Source organism: Megalopta genalis, chromosome 12, assembly GCF_051020955.1.
Source record: "Megalopta genalis isolate 19385.01 chromosome 12, iyMegGena1_principal, whole genome shotgun sequence".
NCBI classification, from domain to species: Eukaryota; Metazoa; Arthropoda; class Insecta; order Hymenoptera; family Halictidae; genus Megalopta; species Megalopta genalis.
The window spans coordinates 822,626-841,325 of NC_135024.1; positions in this window are offsets into that span (position 1 = coordinate 822,626).

Genomic DNA, 18,700 nt, shown 5'->3' on the forward strand with positions numbered 1-18,700 from the left:
ATATATTCAAAGTTGAATAATATATTGAATAGATATGTTTCATAATATGTTCAAAATTGAATAATATATTGAATAGATATGCTTCATAATATGTTCAAAATTAAATAATATATTGAACAGATATGTTTTATAATATGTTCAAAATTGAATAATATATTGAATAGATGTTTCATTATATGTTCAAAATTGGATAATATATTGAATAGATATGTTTCATAATATGTTAAAAATTGAATAATATGTTGAATAGATATGTTTCACATAATATGTTCAAAATTGAATAATATATTGAACAGATATGTTTCAGAATATGTTCAAAATTGAATAATATATTAAATAGATATGTTTTATAATAAGTCGAAGACTGAAGAATACATTTCCCCCAAAAGAATGAAGCATGATCAAAAATACAGCGTACGTATATAAGCTTCGTTACATCTGCAATAATTACTAATTACGTATAATACATCAATCTCCAGTAAAAATATCGAATGGTCAAAATGAAAAGTCGAAGAGAAACGGCTCGGCACGATACTTGTTACTCTTAGCCATTTTAATTCTAAATTCAAAATAGTTCTTCCGACTTACAGTACCTCCATTTTGCACGACTCAGGCGTATCTTATTCATGTGAAATCAAGCCTTGAGACTCGCACACTACTTTACGCTTTAAACGGTTTTCAAAGCGCGAACAAATCTGACAACGTTAAAATTATTTCGAGACGTGGCAATTTTAAGCGGTGAATCATAGTCGCGACTCGATTGCAAAGGGTTAACCCGCGCCTGCTGTATCCGCCAAGAGCCGCGCCAACAGGTACGCGCGTGCACCCGCGCGCCCTCTCTCCCCGGACTTATTTATTCATTCACTATTTACGGTACAATTGTATTATTAGCTTTCCCCGGCCTCCCATTCCCCAAATAGAATTAACCGAGCCGAGTAATGTAAATGGCAGTGCCCCGTGCCTCTTGCCGTTTAAATATCCGCTCGGTCTCTCGCCGACCGTTCCACCGGCCACTTCTGTCCGCCGGGCTCCTCGAGACCGCGGCGTTAAATATTAAAAGGAGACCAAGAAGAAGAAGAAGAAGCGAGGGGGGAAAGAAAGAAAAGAAGAAGCAGGCAGTGGGTAAAAAAGAAGAAGCAGGGGTAGAAGAAAAAAAACAAAGAAAAGAGGAGCAGCAAGCCGTGAGAAAATGAACGCGGAGCAAGACGATGCGTCAGCCGTCCACGAGGGTCAACACACGAAAAGAGCGACAATAGTCCGCACGCGACACCGTCCGCTCCAGGAATTGATCGGCGTATAAATACGTCGTGTATGCCCGTCGATCGCCGCCGGTCCCCCTCCCATGCCTCCGGCAACAGCCTCGACGATTCTATCACGTATCTATTACTCGGCCTCGTCCGAGGGCCCCGAAAGCCAGGCGTGAAAGTCGTACGACAGAAATTGGTAGCGATGAGGCCGACGAGCCGGTGACGTGTCCATTAATACGCGTCGATCGTCGGACACGGTGTCGTGCCGCGATGTACGCGGGGCGTTAAAACATCGGGACGGGGAGCGTGATTCATCCGGCTGGTTCGATTGTCTCGCGGGTGATCGCACTTATCACGCGGGAATTCATTATCCTCGGCCGAGGACAAATCCAGCTGGCATCGGATTCCGAGGGTGCGTACAGGCTGTCCGAAAAATGTCTCGCAATCAGAAAGTGGCGGCTTCCTCGGGTCATTCGAAGCAACTTTTTCCTTTACAAAAATTTTCTCCGAGGCACCGTTAACGAGTTATTAACGAACAAACAGTCACCAATGAGAGGCGAGCTCGGCTGGCGCGAGACAACCGAGCCAATGAGCGGAACTGGGCTTCGCGCGCTGGTTGGCTGGGCCGCCTCGCGTCAGCCGTATTCGATTCTTATTGGTCACTGTTTTTCGTTAATAACTCGTTAACGGTGCCTCGGAGAACATTTTTGTAAAGGAAGGAGCTGCTTCGAATGATCCGAGGAACCCGTCATTTCCGGATTGCGAGACATTTTTGGGACACCCTGTATTTGTGGACAGAAAATATCAGGTCGTGGTTCACGGTTCTACGCGTGCCAAAGACATCGTTGCTGGGAATTACTCATTAAGATCTGTTTATGGTCGCCGAAATGGCAGCTAGATGGAATTATTATCCCGTGATTTAAGCGTTCGAGGCGCCTCGTTCGCTGTGCCGCGGTCGCAGACGTAAATTCTGCGCACCGAACTTCGTTCGCAGCTTACCTATTTATTTGTTTAAGTCACCCGGATTTATTTTTATGCATGCACAATTAAAGGCACGATGGAAGAGGGCCGGTCGGTGTAATTTGTACCGCGGTCGAATTTGTACACGTCGGATTTATTTCGTGCACATTTTTCTTCGAGGTCGTAAATAATTCAGCAACGTTCAGAGAATCCGTCACGTCTCTCTCTCTCTCTCTCTCTCTCTCTCTCTCTCTCTCTCTCTCTCTCTCTCTCTCTATTAAATTTCGTTATTAGATAATGGATAGCGGTAAACATCGTCGTTCGATTAATCATTGAAGATACGTCCGGAAGATAACTGAATCGCGATTCATTAAATACATACGTCCGTGTGAAAATAAACTCGTGGACCGTCGAGCCGGCGGCGAACGTGTAAATTTGTCAATCAACGGTGAACGATATTCAAGCGGAATCACGATCGTCGGAATGACACTTACCCGTGGCCCAGTGTGACGGATCGAGGAGCATCCGAGTCGACGATCCGGTTCTATTTTTGTTTACTCGTCGAGGCCCAGTGATTCCGCGTCAGTTTATTTTCGTACGGCCCGTTGGATTTCCTCGTTGTTTTCCGTGCATCAATGAGGGTTTCTTTGATGTTCGCCAGGCCGGCATGTTCAAGTATCTGTGGATCTTGAAACGATGCGGGTCCGGCAGCGCCCGGGCACCGTCCACGAACACGTGTCGAGCACTCGGCCCCGTAGAGAACATCGCCGCACGTGACGCCGCAGCGCCGGGACGCTCGTTCGCCGATCTCCATCGGCTCGTTAACGACATGCCGCGTCACGCAGCCACGTTCCCCGGACAAAGATTTCCAAAAATCTGCGTGCCAGCGATCGGCCGAGATCCCCCAACAGATGAGGGCCCTCCGTCGCGTAAAAATAGTTCGCTGGCTCGAACGCTTTCTACGCTGTCCGAAAGTTCACGGTGGAACCCTCGGCAGCCAATGATCCCGCTCACTCGTTCTCCAAGAAGATACAAAATTTTAGATCTCCGGACGGTGGTTTCGTTAGTTCCTGGAACAGACGATTCAATTTATATAAATTGATATGGTAGGTGGTTGCCTACATGGGGAAACTTCAAGCCTGTCCCCTGTGATTTATTTTATGGCCGCGCTGTTTGGAACTCGTACATATATTTTCTCTAATGGGTACGTTTGGATAATGGAAATATAAGCAACGCGTTTAATGGATTGTTTTGGAAACTTTCGTTACGAGTCATACGCCATATTGTACAGCAACAATTTAACCTAATTTTAAATCAATTTAAATCGTATCTTTTCAAGCGATAACCTGAATCTCTTACTATAATATTATGTATAGTATTTTTTAACAGAGAACTCACGTGCAAATTCGAAGCATATTTCTGGAAGGACAACAGCAATACTGTTTATAGAGGGTGTCCCAAAAATGTCTCGCAATCCGAGAATGGCAGGTTCCCGAGGTAATTTGAAGTAAGTTTGTCCTTGGCGAAAATGCAATCCACGGCTTTGCTTACGAGTTATTAACGAAAAAGAGTGACCAATGAGAAGTGAGATATGCTGGCGCAAGGCAGCCGAGCCAATGAGCGGAACTAGGCTTCGTGCGCTCATTGGCTCGGCCGCCAAGTGCTAGGCGAGCTCGCTTCTCATTGGTCAGTGTTTTTCGTTAATAATTCGTAAACGAAGCCACGGATTGCATTTTCGCTAAGGAAACAGTTACTTCAAATGATCCCAGGAACTTCTCATTTCCGGTTTGCGAGACATTTTTGGGACACTCTGTATACTGTTTATACTGTTTATAATATTTACAATATTTAATACGTATATTTTCTCTTATGAGTACATTTGGATAATGGAAAAATAAGCAACGTGAGTAATGGATTGTTTTTAAATCTCAATCTAAATCATATCTTCTCAGACGATAATCTCAATCTCTTACTGTAATATTATGTGTAGTGTTAACAAAGAACTTACGTGCAAATTGGAAGCATATTTCTGGGAGGACAATAGCAATACTGTTTATATACTGTTTATACTATTTATAATATTTACAATATTTAATGGGTACATTTGAATAATAGAAAAATAAGCAACGTGTTTAATGGACTGTTTTGGAAACTTCCGTTACGAGTCGTACGCCATATTGTACAGCAACAATTTAACCTAATTTTAAATCAATTTAAATCGTATCTTCTCAGACGATAACCTCAATATCTTACTCTAATATTATGCATCGTGTTAACAGAGAACTTACATGCAAATTCGAAGCATATTTCCGGGAGGACAACAACAATACTATTAATAATATTATTTAATAACGATTTACATCACTATGCACGTCGTATCAGAGACATCTTTGTCCGAGTGTGACAGCGTCTCGTGACTTCGCCGCGGACGCCGCTGCCGTCGGCAGTTCCAAAATGGTGTTCATTAGCTACGCACGTGTTTACCGCGTTTCCCGGAGCAATTAAACTAATCGTTACTAACGGTGTCCAAATATGTAAAGTGTGAGACCATATATTCAGCGTTCAGTGTCGACGTGCTGCGTATCTGGGGACACCGAAACCTAATAATAATAGATATATATATATATATAATAATATAATATATATATTTATTTATTATTATTATATATATATAATATAATATAATAATAATATATATAATAATAATAATAGACGAATACGGTGCGTCACGTCGAATTCATGTAAATCCATGCGCCGACGGCCACGCAGCCTTGACTCACCGGAAGTAACCGCTTCCGTCTAGAATGCGTGCCGGATCATCGTGCCGACGTTTCGTTCCGAATATTTTTGTCCCGGTCGAGCGCGCGGATCGGTCTGCTTTTCCTAAGCGAAAACTCTTGTAAGGTCGTTTTCCTTTTTTTTTTCGCCCGGGAGATCGAACTCGAACGCAATCCTCTTGTTACACCCCCTTGGTGTTTAAGAAGCGAACCGAATTTCCGTGGTCGGGTCGAATCCGGAACGGTTCTCTGGGTTTAAACGGCTAGATACCTTCGATTGCTTTCTCCGGGCCGTCGGGGACCGCTTATCCGAGAACTTATGGAGAGAAAGACCAATTCCGTCGGCCGATTAGGATCGTCCTCCTCCTACACCTCCTCCTCCTCCTATTTCTCCTCCAGGGGGCGCCACGCCGTCGCTTTTTCTCTCGGCGTGTAAAATATCCGGCCCCGCGGATTAACTCGTCCGATCGGCCGAATGTACATATACTCGAATAAAACAGATTCTCAGCGGAGTGGAAACAGCCCCCGGTACCAATAAATATCGTCGAAACGGCGCGACGCGCAACATTTTTTTACAGTACATTTTCCCCGGTGTATACGCGTCCCGAAATTCGAACGGCCGAAAACGCTCGTCACTCGTTTTTCTCTCTCTCTCTCAATATAAAACGAGTTTCCGACCGACGTACTGGGTGCTCCATAAAAATGGACGGTTTCGGACCGATGATCGAGCTCCGCGAACGCTCTCGCATCGCGACGGTTCGCAAGCTTTTAAACCATTTGAAATTCATTGCTGCGCGCGTCGAACTATCTCTGTACTGTTCGATAAATTGAAAATTTAAGGTGCGATTACTTCGGTCTAATAACTCGTGGTTCAATAAATTACGCGAGCCCCTCGTTAGGCCTCTACTATCCAGAAATCGTAGTCGGGTTCATTTTATGTCTGCGTTTGGTTATTGAATTATTTCAACTGTGTATTATTTCAGCTGTGCGTTGAATTCTTAATGTTGCAAACAAATTGGTAATTTTATTGCAGTGATAATAGGGAGAGGAGCAGGGTATATTTTTCTCGTTCTCCGGTTTTTAGATACTAATGTATTGTTTACTGGGTTTTCAGGTAATTCTTATATAATTGAATTAATTATTTTCGTCAATAAATATGTATTCTTCCAGCTGTCAGTGTATTTGTGCAACTATAATATTGGTGTTGGTGTTAACAGTCAATTCAAACATGAAGATTTTATGGTCAATCTGTGCATTACTCTCAGGTCATTCTTATATAATTAAATCAATTATTTTTGTCAGGAAATATGTATTCTTCCATCTGTCAGTGTATTTGTGCAACTATAATATTGGCGTTGGTGTTAACAGTCAATTCAAACATGAAAATTTTATGGTCAATTTATGCATTACTCTCAGGTAATTCTTATATAATTAAATCAATTATTTTTGTTTAGAAATATATATTCTTCCATCTGTCAGTGTATTCGTGCATTTGTATTGGTGTTAACAGTCAATTCAAACATCAAGATTTTATGGTCAATCTATGCATTACTCTCAGGTAATTCTTATATAATTAAATCAATTATTTTTGTCAGGAAATATATATTCTTCCATCTGTCAGTGTATTCGTGCATCTATAATATTGGTGTCGGTGTTAACAGTCCATTTAAACATGAAGATTTTATGGTGAATCTACGCATTACTCCCCGGAGATAAATATTTCCAATATTTCCAAAAAATCCTCGTTTTCAAAAGGCAAACAATATTCGAATACACATTTTTTTACAGCTGAGTGTTATTAGTGAGAGTGAATTTACGAAGAACAACAACATATACAATTTTCACACTCAGCTTCATCTGCTCCATCTATTTTTTATTGTATCGTTTGTGCTACTGTTTCAAGAAGTATTCACAATTGACCGTTGAATAAATACTTTCACCTTTAATTCCCCTAAAAAATGCCCACTTTCATCGAGCCACGAGAAATTGTACCTCCTCCCCATGATCTCCCATAAAACTGATGAACTCCTGAGTAGAAGAAGTTCCAGGAATCGGGATGCTCGACGTCTGCGGACGAGGATGACCAAGGAAAAGTCTGGGCCCGGAGGAATGCTGACCCGGGGACTGTTCGGTTTCGTATAGGGGGCTGTATCATGGTCGCGCAGGATCGACCCCTGCTGCGCGACAGCTCGAGCCTCGAGGGTACCGGAGCAGAGCGGGTGTGGCACCGGTGCACCCCTCTCGGGATCCTGCGGTCATCCCCATCCTTTGGCGGTGCTCGCAGGGCCTCGTGTGGATGCCGAACTATGGCATTATGCAGGCTGGCTCCGTGTTGTACAGGGCCGTTACGGAACCGCCCTGTAATGGGATAAAAATAACCGTGTTTATATAGGATTACGAGCCGATCATCTTCTCCATTCTACGAGGAGTTTCCACGCGGAACCGGGGCAAACTAGACGGAAGGGTGCAATTATTCGACGGCGAGACCCGAGTCCTCTGGATACCTTCCACGCGAGACCTTTGAAATTGCTGGGTTCCCGTTCATCCGTCTCTAGAGGAGTTTCTCGAATATTTTATGGCTATTGATTTGTGTTACTTCTCGTTCAGCCGGTAAGGCTCTCTCGTGTTTAGATTGATTGCATGCTTGGGGAAGACGCTCGGGCTGCGGTTATCGAGCCACGAGTTGCATACTCCCTACCAATTATGCGGAATGATATGAGACCGCTAGATCCGTGCCGCGAGATTAACGATTTGTAAATTCGTAAATTAAGTTTCTCCGTTCTGATGAACTCCTCGCCTGTACTGCGCATGTATTTGGCGTTTTAGGTTCTGGTTCGCGCATATTGTGCATAACGTACACTTCTGTGTCCAACTATTCGCAGGGAATAACAACGGAAACTGTACCTTATCAACGAATAAATTAATTAATTCAGTTAAAGTAACTAAAATTATATATATAAACAAAATTAGATAATATTAAATAAAATTAATCGAAATTAAATGAAATTAAATAAAATTAATCGAAATTAAATGAAATTAAATAAAATTAAATGGTATTAAATAAAATTAAATAAAATTAAATAAAATTCATCCATCAAAAATTGCTCGACTGTTAGAAAATTCGTCCATTCCGTTTACTTCTGGACATTCTAAAATATTTCACTTCATTTCAACTACATCCAAACTTAACATACGCCTCCAAAATATGCATTTATTACACTGCGGATTTTAATGCAGAATAAAAAACGGCCTCCATCGATTTTAACATTTTCAAGAAACAGAAATGCTTGAGAAATAAAATCTAATCACAGAAATTTCGTTTGTCCTTCAATGATTCCACTCAGACGAATGTACGATTTACATAAATAAGCAGAAAAAAATTGAACAAATTAGATATTATACTCTCTTATACGTCATACCGAGCCGTTCTTGTCATAAACGCATAAAATCCGCCTAAATAAACCTAAAGATCTTTCACGTAACCGTTTCTAGAGGGTGGTCCAAAGAAACCACCGACCGATCGTTAAATCGAAAATCATTAATCTCGGAATGATTAAAGGTGCCGGGTACATGGCGCAGCGAGACGAAAAGCTTTGAAAGCGTTCGCCTAATCTCGAGCCGGGCACAGACCGGAATCAGTCCGCGTCCAGATGAAACGCGGCCGATTCGGCTCGCAGAGACGCTGCTAATTGACTGTCCGGGTCAGCGATAACGAAAGAGAGTCCTTTTCCGAATTCGGGAAACAGTCGTCCATAGATCACCGTGTCTAACGAGGTGCATGCCGCGGTTTCGAGGAAAGTACGCGGTGGCTTTCCGCGTAACAAGAGACACGCGATCAATCACGCGTGCTGCACGTACGTCGCCGTGAAAAAATGCCCCATGGCCCCCGTGTTTTACGTTCGCGCCGCGGCTCCGAAACTGCCATCCAGGCCGTGGGAAATTCAACGTTTTCACCATTCCCGCCGTTTTTCTGGTTCATAATTCTGCAGCTTTTATTCAACTCTTGACCGAACGTGTCTCTCACCTGCCGCCGCTATTTCATTCGTAATTTTTATGGTAATTTCGGACGATTTTGTTAGAATTACTACGGAAAAGACGGTTCAAATTAAGAAATAACTACAGTAATGTCTCCCTAACTGACGAGGAGATACGATTAATTTGAGTCTTGCGCCTTGTTTATATAATTACCGATTCTCAACAATCATAAAAACGAGGCGCAAGACTCGAATAATCGTACCTCTTCTTCCGAAATTGTCCATTTTTCTGCACGATCTGAGCGTCAGTTAGGGAGACATTACTGTACTTTCGTTTTTTTAAAAATAGCAGTCTTATACGTCGCGTCCATTGCGAGGTTATTGGCGGTGTTGATCGGGAGACTTCCGGTTATATTTTATCAATTAATTTCGCTTTTTTGATGAAGGTCGTCGACGAGGTTTCCTTTTAGCTGAGATTCCAGTTTTCGTCTACGGCGAGGAACATCGAATCTGTCATCTATTATAGTTTCCTGCACTGTACACTTTTTCTATATCTACTATATGTACACTTATTAGTAAAAGTATATAGTACAGGAAAATAAAAGAAAGAGATTTTATATTGCCGATTTTATTTTATCAATTAATTTCGCTTTTTTGATAAAGATCGTCGACGAGGTTTCCTTTTAACTGAGATTCCAGTTTGCGTTTACGGCGAGGAACATCGAATCTGTCATCTATTATATTTTCTTGTATTGTACACTTTTTTATATCTACTATATGTATACTTATTAGTAAAAATGTATAGTACAGGAAAATAAAAGAAAGAGATTTTATATAGTCGATTTTATACGGGATCTTTAACGCCCGTATACACGAATAAAGATAAATAAAATATTATATAATACTATAAAGTACTACAAAATATTAATAAAAAAATAAATAAATTACAGGTGCACAGTTTGAAGTTGCAGCTCAGTGTCTCGCTATCGGTGAGTTGTTTCAGGCGACCGCGATTCTCCCGCAAAAATTGCGAGATGACATCGTGGCCAATCGGTGTACGACGGGCATTTTTGCGGCCCTTTGCCTGTGTCGGGCCCATTAATTTTCCGCTGGAAAAATCGACGTATAGAGTCACGACGCGAGGCTGCTCGAGGACAGGCCACCGATGAAATTCGAGACTGTCCCATTTCTCGTAAGGACACGAACGGTTCGAGGGAGGCCAGCAACGAGAAAGAAAGACAGTGAGAGAGAGAGAGAGAGAGAGAGAGAGAGAGAGAGAGAGAGATGAGGAGACTGAGAGAAGAGAGAAAAAAGCGACGAGAGAAGCAAAGGAAGGACCTCGAGCGACCGCGGAGAGGCGAGCACAGGGCTCGGAGATATCGAAAGGGCCACGAGAGACGGATAACGCGCTGCCCCCGACGCATTCCGAATATTCGACGGATGGATATCCCCGTGGACGGGGATGGATACTTTCCTGGATTGACTCCTTTATCTCCGCGGCTGAATCTCCCGTCCACTACGGCCCGTAAAACAAATGAATCCACTCCGGGAGGACCGGACGAACAGGTAGAGGCCGTCTCGAGACGCTCCCCTCGCTCACCTTGCTAATAGTACTTAATGGAATCGATAAGTCGTAGGACAAATCTCCGCTATCCGTCGTGCTCGATACACGAAAATCCGGCAGTCGTAAATTCGGCCGCAACCTTGGACCCACCGAATATTCTCACATCGCGATGCCCATTGGATGGGCCCCTAGATTTTCTTGCTTCTTCCTTGTTTCTACACTTTTTAATGACTACCGTGCCCTTTACGGTCCCCTCGACGGGCCGCCTTTATGGGTAATAAGATTATTTTCGTCCGCGGGACCAGTTTCGAGCATTAAAAACACGAAGCGTCGCGCGACGCCCTAGCGCGACACCCGAGCGTCGCTCTTGCGCGACACCCGAGCGTCGCTCTTGCGCGACACCCGAGCGTGTCGTCGACGTTCTAATCGTTAAAAATCGCTGTGATTTCACGGCGAGCATGCCCCGGCCCGGCGACACGGCTCGTACACATTTGTCGGATAAGGATTAGGCGTGTACCAGAGATGAATAGTAATGTGGGAATAGGAGATCGGAATAGTTCGATCGAGCCTTAGCAATTCAAATTCGTCCCGCGATTTGTATACTTTTACATACGATTATATCAAATCGCTGCGCCTTTCTGAAAATTACCGGCTGCGGGAATTACCCCGGGACGGTTCTGCCGGTATTTAAATTATACGTTCGATGACAATTTGAATTTCTCGGGGAGCGGGGGGTAGACATCTACGGGTTTATTTGCTTTCCTGAGCCGTCCCTGGAGACGTTAAAATTGTTAGCACAAAAGCAAAGTGGTAATTCGTATTTTTCGTCCGGGATGCATTCATTTTTTAAATAGTTGGTTCATTTCTCGAATCGTGAGGAGATCGCAATTGTGTCGCGAGAACGATTTTTCAAATTTTCATTAACCCTTTACCATGCTTTGACGTGTCTGAGTTCTAGTAATAACCTGTTAAATAATATGAATGCTATTCCGTTCTCTTCGATCTGAATAAAATTCTGATGTCTTGTCATCACTATTTAATCTCTTAATGCACAGTTTTTGTGAAAAAAGCCGGCCAAAAATAATCAATTTTTTTATGGAGAATTTTGATATACTGCGCTTTTGTTCCATGGAAAAAGGCTATATTTTATACTTGAATAAATAAGTGTTATAGCTTACAATCCTATGCAAATGATAAATATCGATAAAACGATCATTTTTCTTTGCTTTCACATTGTTATTTTCAATTCTCAATTATATTCGAGTGTGAAAAATTATAGCAGCATAAAATACAACGCCGCTCGAATTATCTCGAGTGTGCACAGTTTTGCCTGTTTAGCGTGCTCAAATTAACACGAGCGTACAAGTTAAGGGGTTAAACATCCAAGTAAACGTAGATATATATAGATTAGATAAATATAGATTATCGTAGATTAACGTAGATAAATATAGATTATCTTTTTTCTCCTTAGAAATCATTACAATCGAAAAAGATCTAATCATTGTAAACTAAATCTAAATCATTGTACTACCATTTGAAGAAAAACGATACGGCAAGGGGTTAAGGGTCTCCGTCACAGGTGAATTTAATTCGTAACTTCTCTGTAAAAAGATTACAATCGTTCTTCGAAAGTTCCAAAAACAAATAAAACATCGATTACAAATTATTTTGCCACACGTGTGTATTTATCTTTCAAATCCTCCACGGATTCTTTGCAAAAAGGATACAAAGGAAAAATCCTTCGCGAAGAATCTCCGCGGTTGGCGTACTTATTTCAAGCCATCCCCCCCCCCCCCGAGCAAGCTATTCGAATCACACCTCCGAGGGCAATTTATATTTTCGTAAGCAATCGTTTGAATCGAACGTAGGAGACATCGGGCTCGCCAGCAAAACCGAGGGATCAATTTAAATTGCCGCGTATCAAACCGAGCGTACGCATTTCATTCGAGCCACCCTCGAAGACCATGGAAGACCTCCAAAGATCTGCCACCCCGAGGACCCCGAAACGAATTAAAACCTCGCCAAAGACTGTTTGCCACGAGCGAGCGTAGCTATCGGTGCTCCCCAATCATCGATTCGACGAAAAAAGTCAAAGCGCGCGTTCGCTGGCGGAGCGGAGCGGTGCCGATGTATTAAGCCGACGCGTTTCCGATACGGCAAAAACCCCTGCGTTCTTCGGTTTTTAATCCCTCAAAGCGCGCGAGCGTCGTTTCGGTCCCAGGGGCGAGCCAGGAAGAAGGAAGCAGCCGAGCCGTTCCACGATCCTGCGCCCGGAGATCAAGGAGGAGGAAACGGTGCTCGCGAGGAGGCCGGCCCGGGTTCCGTTCGCCGCGAAACAAAAGGAGGCAGGCTGCTTCCCTTTGTTTCGCGGGGGGACACCACCCCGCGGCGCATTATTCGCCGGTGACTCGATCCGGCGTGCATGTCGGGTATCGAGGGAGAGAAGAGAGACCCGGCCCGACTCGGCCCGACACGATTCAGCTCGACTCGGGCCAGCTCGACCGCTAATGGCACGTTGGTTTTCTGAAAGCGGGCGACGCGACGCAGTCTCCGGCCCAGTCTCTCTCTCTCTCGCCCTCTCTCTCTGTCTCTCCTAACCCGGCAATTTCGGTGCCCCGCAATCTGGCAGATTGCATCCCCGCCTAGGAGGCGAATTATCTCTTCCCGCGGCCTCTATACACCGCGAAAGAGCGGGCCACGATGATCTAGCCGGGTCGGTCCTCCAACGCCGCGCCGTTCTAGCCGTTCTTCCCGGCGACCGGCACTTTTGCGCCGCTTGTAATTCAGAAACGAGGTATTTCTCTCCCTCAATTTACAGGGTCCTTCTATCCCGTGGCTCTCGTCCCCGGGATAATGACAGAGCTCTCTTGTCCCAATCGGGGTTCCGGGAACGAATCGCGCAACAAATTGGCGTCCCGCGAACGCCGATGCCTGGTCTGATTTCCTGGACGACCTTCGTTGCCATTGTGCGCGCCTACATCGAGAAATGGAGCCTGCGGAATCCGTTGGTGGCGTCCAGTGGCGAAGATACGGTGGCCTAGAAAGTTATTTTTCTTCGGGATTCTAAGCAATAGCAAGATTTAACAGAAGCATTTTGATCGTCGTAGATTGGTCCCGCTGTCATCTAAAATGTATTCAAGCGACTTAGTTCAGTTTTAAAAGGGGTACGAACACTTCTGTGGACCACTGTGGACCACACTAGATTTACGGAACCCGTCAAAATGTCGGGTCGCTAATTTTTTAATATTCACGATTACTCATATCGTAAAGATACATTTATGAGTTATTTATTCAATTTATATGTTACTTACGGCAAACGTTACAACACTTGTTAAAAATCAGAACAAATGTCTTATCGTTACTTTAATGAACTAACCCTTTACACTCGAAGCTATTTTAATTATATTTTAAACATATTACCTGATCTACAATGTTTCTGTTTCATATGATTTATTGCGATTTATGCATATGGAAGCTTATTGGCAGGTAGAAAACTTGCAATTTTAAGTCTTTTGATGCAAAGGGCTAATATGGAACAGCTGTTTCTTCTGCTCCGTAAATCTAGCGTTAAATTTGTACTTTCTTTGATCGAATAAATAAGTTCATAAACAGCTTGACCGTATACCGAACTTACTCACAAGTAGTCTGCGTTTTGCAAGCTTGGCTCATCAATTATTTATATTCTCGAAGCAACGAGTGGTTGCAAAAGCTACTCGAAAAGACCTCGCGGAAAACACCGAGCAGGCTTTGAACTCCTATTGTTTGAATCGTAATTCAAAGAACCGTACAATTGATACCGTTTTCCTTTGTTCCGCCTCGCAGACATCATCCCCCCGCCCCCCGAGAAATACGCCGCAACGGACCTATGCAATCAATCGTAAGAGCGCAATTAGCGACTCGACCGTGCAAACAGCGCGCAACAACAAACCAACAGCAATCAACAAACAACCGGCCGGCGGTACGCCGTGTGCGAATCGCGTCGCAGCCCGGCGGAGTAAAACAAGCCCGAGTGTGTCCCGACATATTTAACACCCTCTCTAATGGCTTAGAAGTGGCTTCCAGGCTTTCGCGTTCGAACGGGCGCACCACCTTTTAAGAACCCCGAGAGTTCGATTCTCGAACGAGCCATATGCCCGATTGCACTCGAGGCTGAAATTCTAACCGGTCGCTAGACTCCGCCGCGTTTCCCCGCGTCGCGTCGAGTCGCGCGGGCGCGGCTCAAAAGTCGCGGGCACAATCGGGCCTGGAAAATTAGGGTGTACCCGCAGCCGGTCGATTTCGTAAAAAACCTGGCGCGCCGGCGAGCCGCGCCGGTGGGTCCGAGTTATTACACGGCAGTTTGTGAATCGTCGCCCCGCTGCCGAGCTCCTCTCGGCAGGGGTGGAAACGGGGGGTCGGCAGCGGGGTGACACAATTGTGAACCAGCGAGCGGCGAGTAACTCGAGTAGGCTCTCTCTGCGATCTTCGGCTCTCTTTCTCTCTTACCAGCTCTCTTTCTCTCTCTCCGGCTTTTTCTCTCTTACCAGGTCTCTTTCTCCCTCCCTCTCTCTCTTTCTCTCTTTTTCTCTCCTTCTTTCTCTCTCGCCTATTCCTCGCTGCGGGATACGCATTCGTGCAACAGGCTTTATGCGCCCGTTGCGCCACTTATGCAATCGTGAATGCGTCGGTACCCCGCGAGCCGCGTTCCTATGCATTTCAATGCGACTCGCGCGCGCAAAGGTTTCGAGTAGCAGCGTTCGCTCGCTCGCTCGCGCGCGCGCGCGCGCCTCCGCTATTCAAGGGGAACCCGTAGCCAGGATTCGCGGATCCTTCTGAAACGCGTTTTCCGTTTGCTTCTCGTCCCTTTCCGGCCCCCTTTCCGCTCCCGTTTCTCTCGCGGATACGCGTGGAAAGCTGGCCAGCTCTCGCTGCTGGGTTAATGTGCCTACCCTCGACCAACTCGCTTTGTTTCCCGTACTCCACTGTGCCGGTACCTGGTGGCGTGTTCCCTCCAAAGGATTTCGAAGCTTTTTAATTCGGTGAAGATTTGGAAATGTTGCTTAATTATTTTGCATGCCGGGCTTTGATAGTTTCCGCCGTTTCAAGTAACCCTTCAAACGTTCGCGGTAACCATCCGACTGGGTACTGTACATAAAGTTCGTAATGGGTGAACATTTTTCAGGGTATCGTGAGAGAGCCAGTCGGCGAGGAGCCCGTTCGTTTTTTACGCAAGAATTTTGATTGTATAACTAGGATTTATTCTGATCCTATTGACGACGACGTTGATCCTCTTATCCGAACTGTGTGTTGTGTGAATCTCTCGTAAATCAGTCGGAAACAGAGATGGTGTAAGATCGTGCGGTTTATTTCAATAACGTTGAAAGTGGAAGTTAGTATAAAAATATTCTGAAATTCTTCGAACGTTTCTTCATAGTCAGAAATAGACGAAAGTTCACGAACAGCTAGAGATTTGGCTGTTTCACGAGGAGACGGAGTCACCTCTGACCCACACTGATATTCTAATGACGCATAATCGCATTCCTTCACGTCGTAACTCCGGCACAGTAGATGGACCGTTAACCCTTTGCAGTCGAAGCTATTTGAATTCAAAATCCAAAACATGATTTCCGATGTATAGTGTTTCTATTTGACATAATTTATTGCGATTTATGCGTATGAAATTGAGCTTATTGGCAAGTACGATGCAATTTTAATAGCTTTTTCTTTTAACAAATTGAACGCCACGTCACCCATATCTGGGTGACGGCTATGTTTTCGCAGTCTTATACTAACAAATTATACTTATATTTAAATTTGTTTCTATAATATTATAATATTTTATTAGTCACGATGGAATTCGTTAAAACATTGTAAACATAATTGGAGTGACTCTGGACACTCAGGACAATACGTTATAGTGTTTTGCTTCGTGGCACCGGAAGAAACTCTACCGATTTGTGCTGGGCGTTCAACGTGTTAAATATAAACGAGTCTGATGCTCTTGGAATGATTTTGAAAAACAGTATACCAATTTTTAGCGGCGCCACAGAGTCGCCATTCGAGGCAAAGGGTTAATACCGGATTGCCCGATAAGTCATTGCGTATATTTCCTGTATTGCCATCTATTAAAAAAAAGAAAAAACGCAATGACTTATTGACCGACCCGATAATTCCTTGATTCCTTAAAACAATTTTAATCCCCTGAAACCTGAAAATCGAGTAGGACAAAAATAATTTGCACGGAAGCATGCACAGTCCGGAACGAAAGCGACGAATTCCGCTTGCTCTCGTCCAGAAGACGTTCATAGAAGAACGATAAAAACGTTTCGCCGATAAAAACAGCTGGCTTTCCCGAGGGAAAAACGGCGCGGAGTGCAAAGGGTTAAAAAGCGTCGGAAGGCTCGCGAGGAGGAATCGTCTTTTCTTTCCCGCCGCCGTCGGTGGGTAGCCTTTTGACTTCTCGGAACGCAGAGGCTGAAAGGAGGAGGAGGAGCAGGAGGAGAAGGCGAAGACCGTCGGCGGAGGATAGGCTTCGGGAAAAGATGGAAGGAAACGTAGTGGCAATTCGACGCGCATTCTTGGTGCGCGTGCTCGGCAATTTTGCGGCCGGAGGACGCCTTCACAATTAGCGGTATCTACGGACGACGGCCGAAGGATGCATTCTTCTTGCGGGGCTGGTCCCACGCGGCAGCCCCGAAGGGCTCTCTCCACCTCGGTTTTGTCGTTAAGCATTAATTGAGCCCGGTCGTGAGATTACAGAGACGAAGACACGGAAAAAGAGGAGGAAAGAGAGAGCAAGAGAGAGAGAGAGAGAGAGCGAGGCAGACAGAGGTAGGATCTATGGTTCGCGGTGGAGGTATCCGAGAAACCGAATGAATTTCAGCCCGCGGTGTGTCCCCGGCCCGCGCCCGTCGCCCCCCTCTCGCTTTCTCATTTTCTTCTCGGCGCGGCTCCTCCAGAACCGGAGACCAACCTGTTATTAAGGGACCCTGCCGATTAGATTGCGCTAATGGCGAACCGCTGTCTCCTTCCGAGAGAAGAATCGGCCTGCCTGCTCCACTCTTCCTCTTCCACGCTTATCCACGGTTATCCGCCGCGCTCTTTTTTTTCTTTGTTCTCTCTGCCTATCCCCCTTCCCGCGCCCTTCATCGAGCAGTCCTTCACTCCCCGAAGAACACCGGGAAAAATATCTCCGACCCGAAAATTCGTCTGTATCGCGGAATCGCGACGGCAACGTCCGACTTCTCTCCCCGGGATAGAGGCCGTGATTCCATTAAGGGTAGCCCTGCTACTCTTCGCCGATCCTCCTCCGGGCCACCCTCCTCGTGGCGATTCCCTCTCCCGCCGGATCCCGGTACTCTTTTAAGCGCCTCGTATTTCCCGTGGGAACGCGACAGTCCACGACAAAGGCACGAAAAACGTTTAATAAATAAATTGATCGGGTTTCTCCCTTCATCTCTCTCCCTCTCTTTCTCTTTCTCGCTCGCTTCCTCCCCTTCCTCTTTCTCTCTATTCACCTAGCCACCCTCGATCCGAAGCTTCTTCCGAGGAGGACAGCGCCCCTCCTCTCCTCTCGCCCGTCTTCCGGAAACGCGACACCGGAGGCCTGCGAGATCCAACTCACGTTTCATTAGCTCGCTAATGCTGGCTAGATGAGAACGTTTCTGCCGGTGGGATTATTTTTATTATTGCCCCGGCGCACAATGAGAGACCTTTCTCTCTCTCTCTCTCTCTCTCTCTCTCTCTTTCTTTCTCTTTATTTCTTTCTCTCTATTCCGTGCCCATATCAAGCATATGGCCGGCCTGAAAACTCTGCAATACACTGCCAGTTCTCGAGGGTTCGCAGCCACGCTCCGAGCCTCGTTGTCGTCGCTGTGCCCTCGCCGAGCCGCGCCGGGGTGTTTTTCGCGCGGAGGATTCCGTACGCGTGTGTCGAGCACGCAGCCGTCTCGTTGTTCCCACCCCTCGCGCAATGCTCGCCGTATCGGTCTTCGGCTCTTTAAAATGGATTAATGTATTGCAACTCCTTCAGCCGCCAAGAACCGATCCCGATCACGACCGTTACCGGTCGCGATGACGGCGCGCGATTTCTGCGGGAACACTGTGCTAATTCTTTTCATTCCAGTTGGCTTTGTTTCGTTTCCGTGCTCCACTAGCTCTACACAAAGTACTTTTTAATCCGTCGAGAGGCACTTTGTA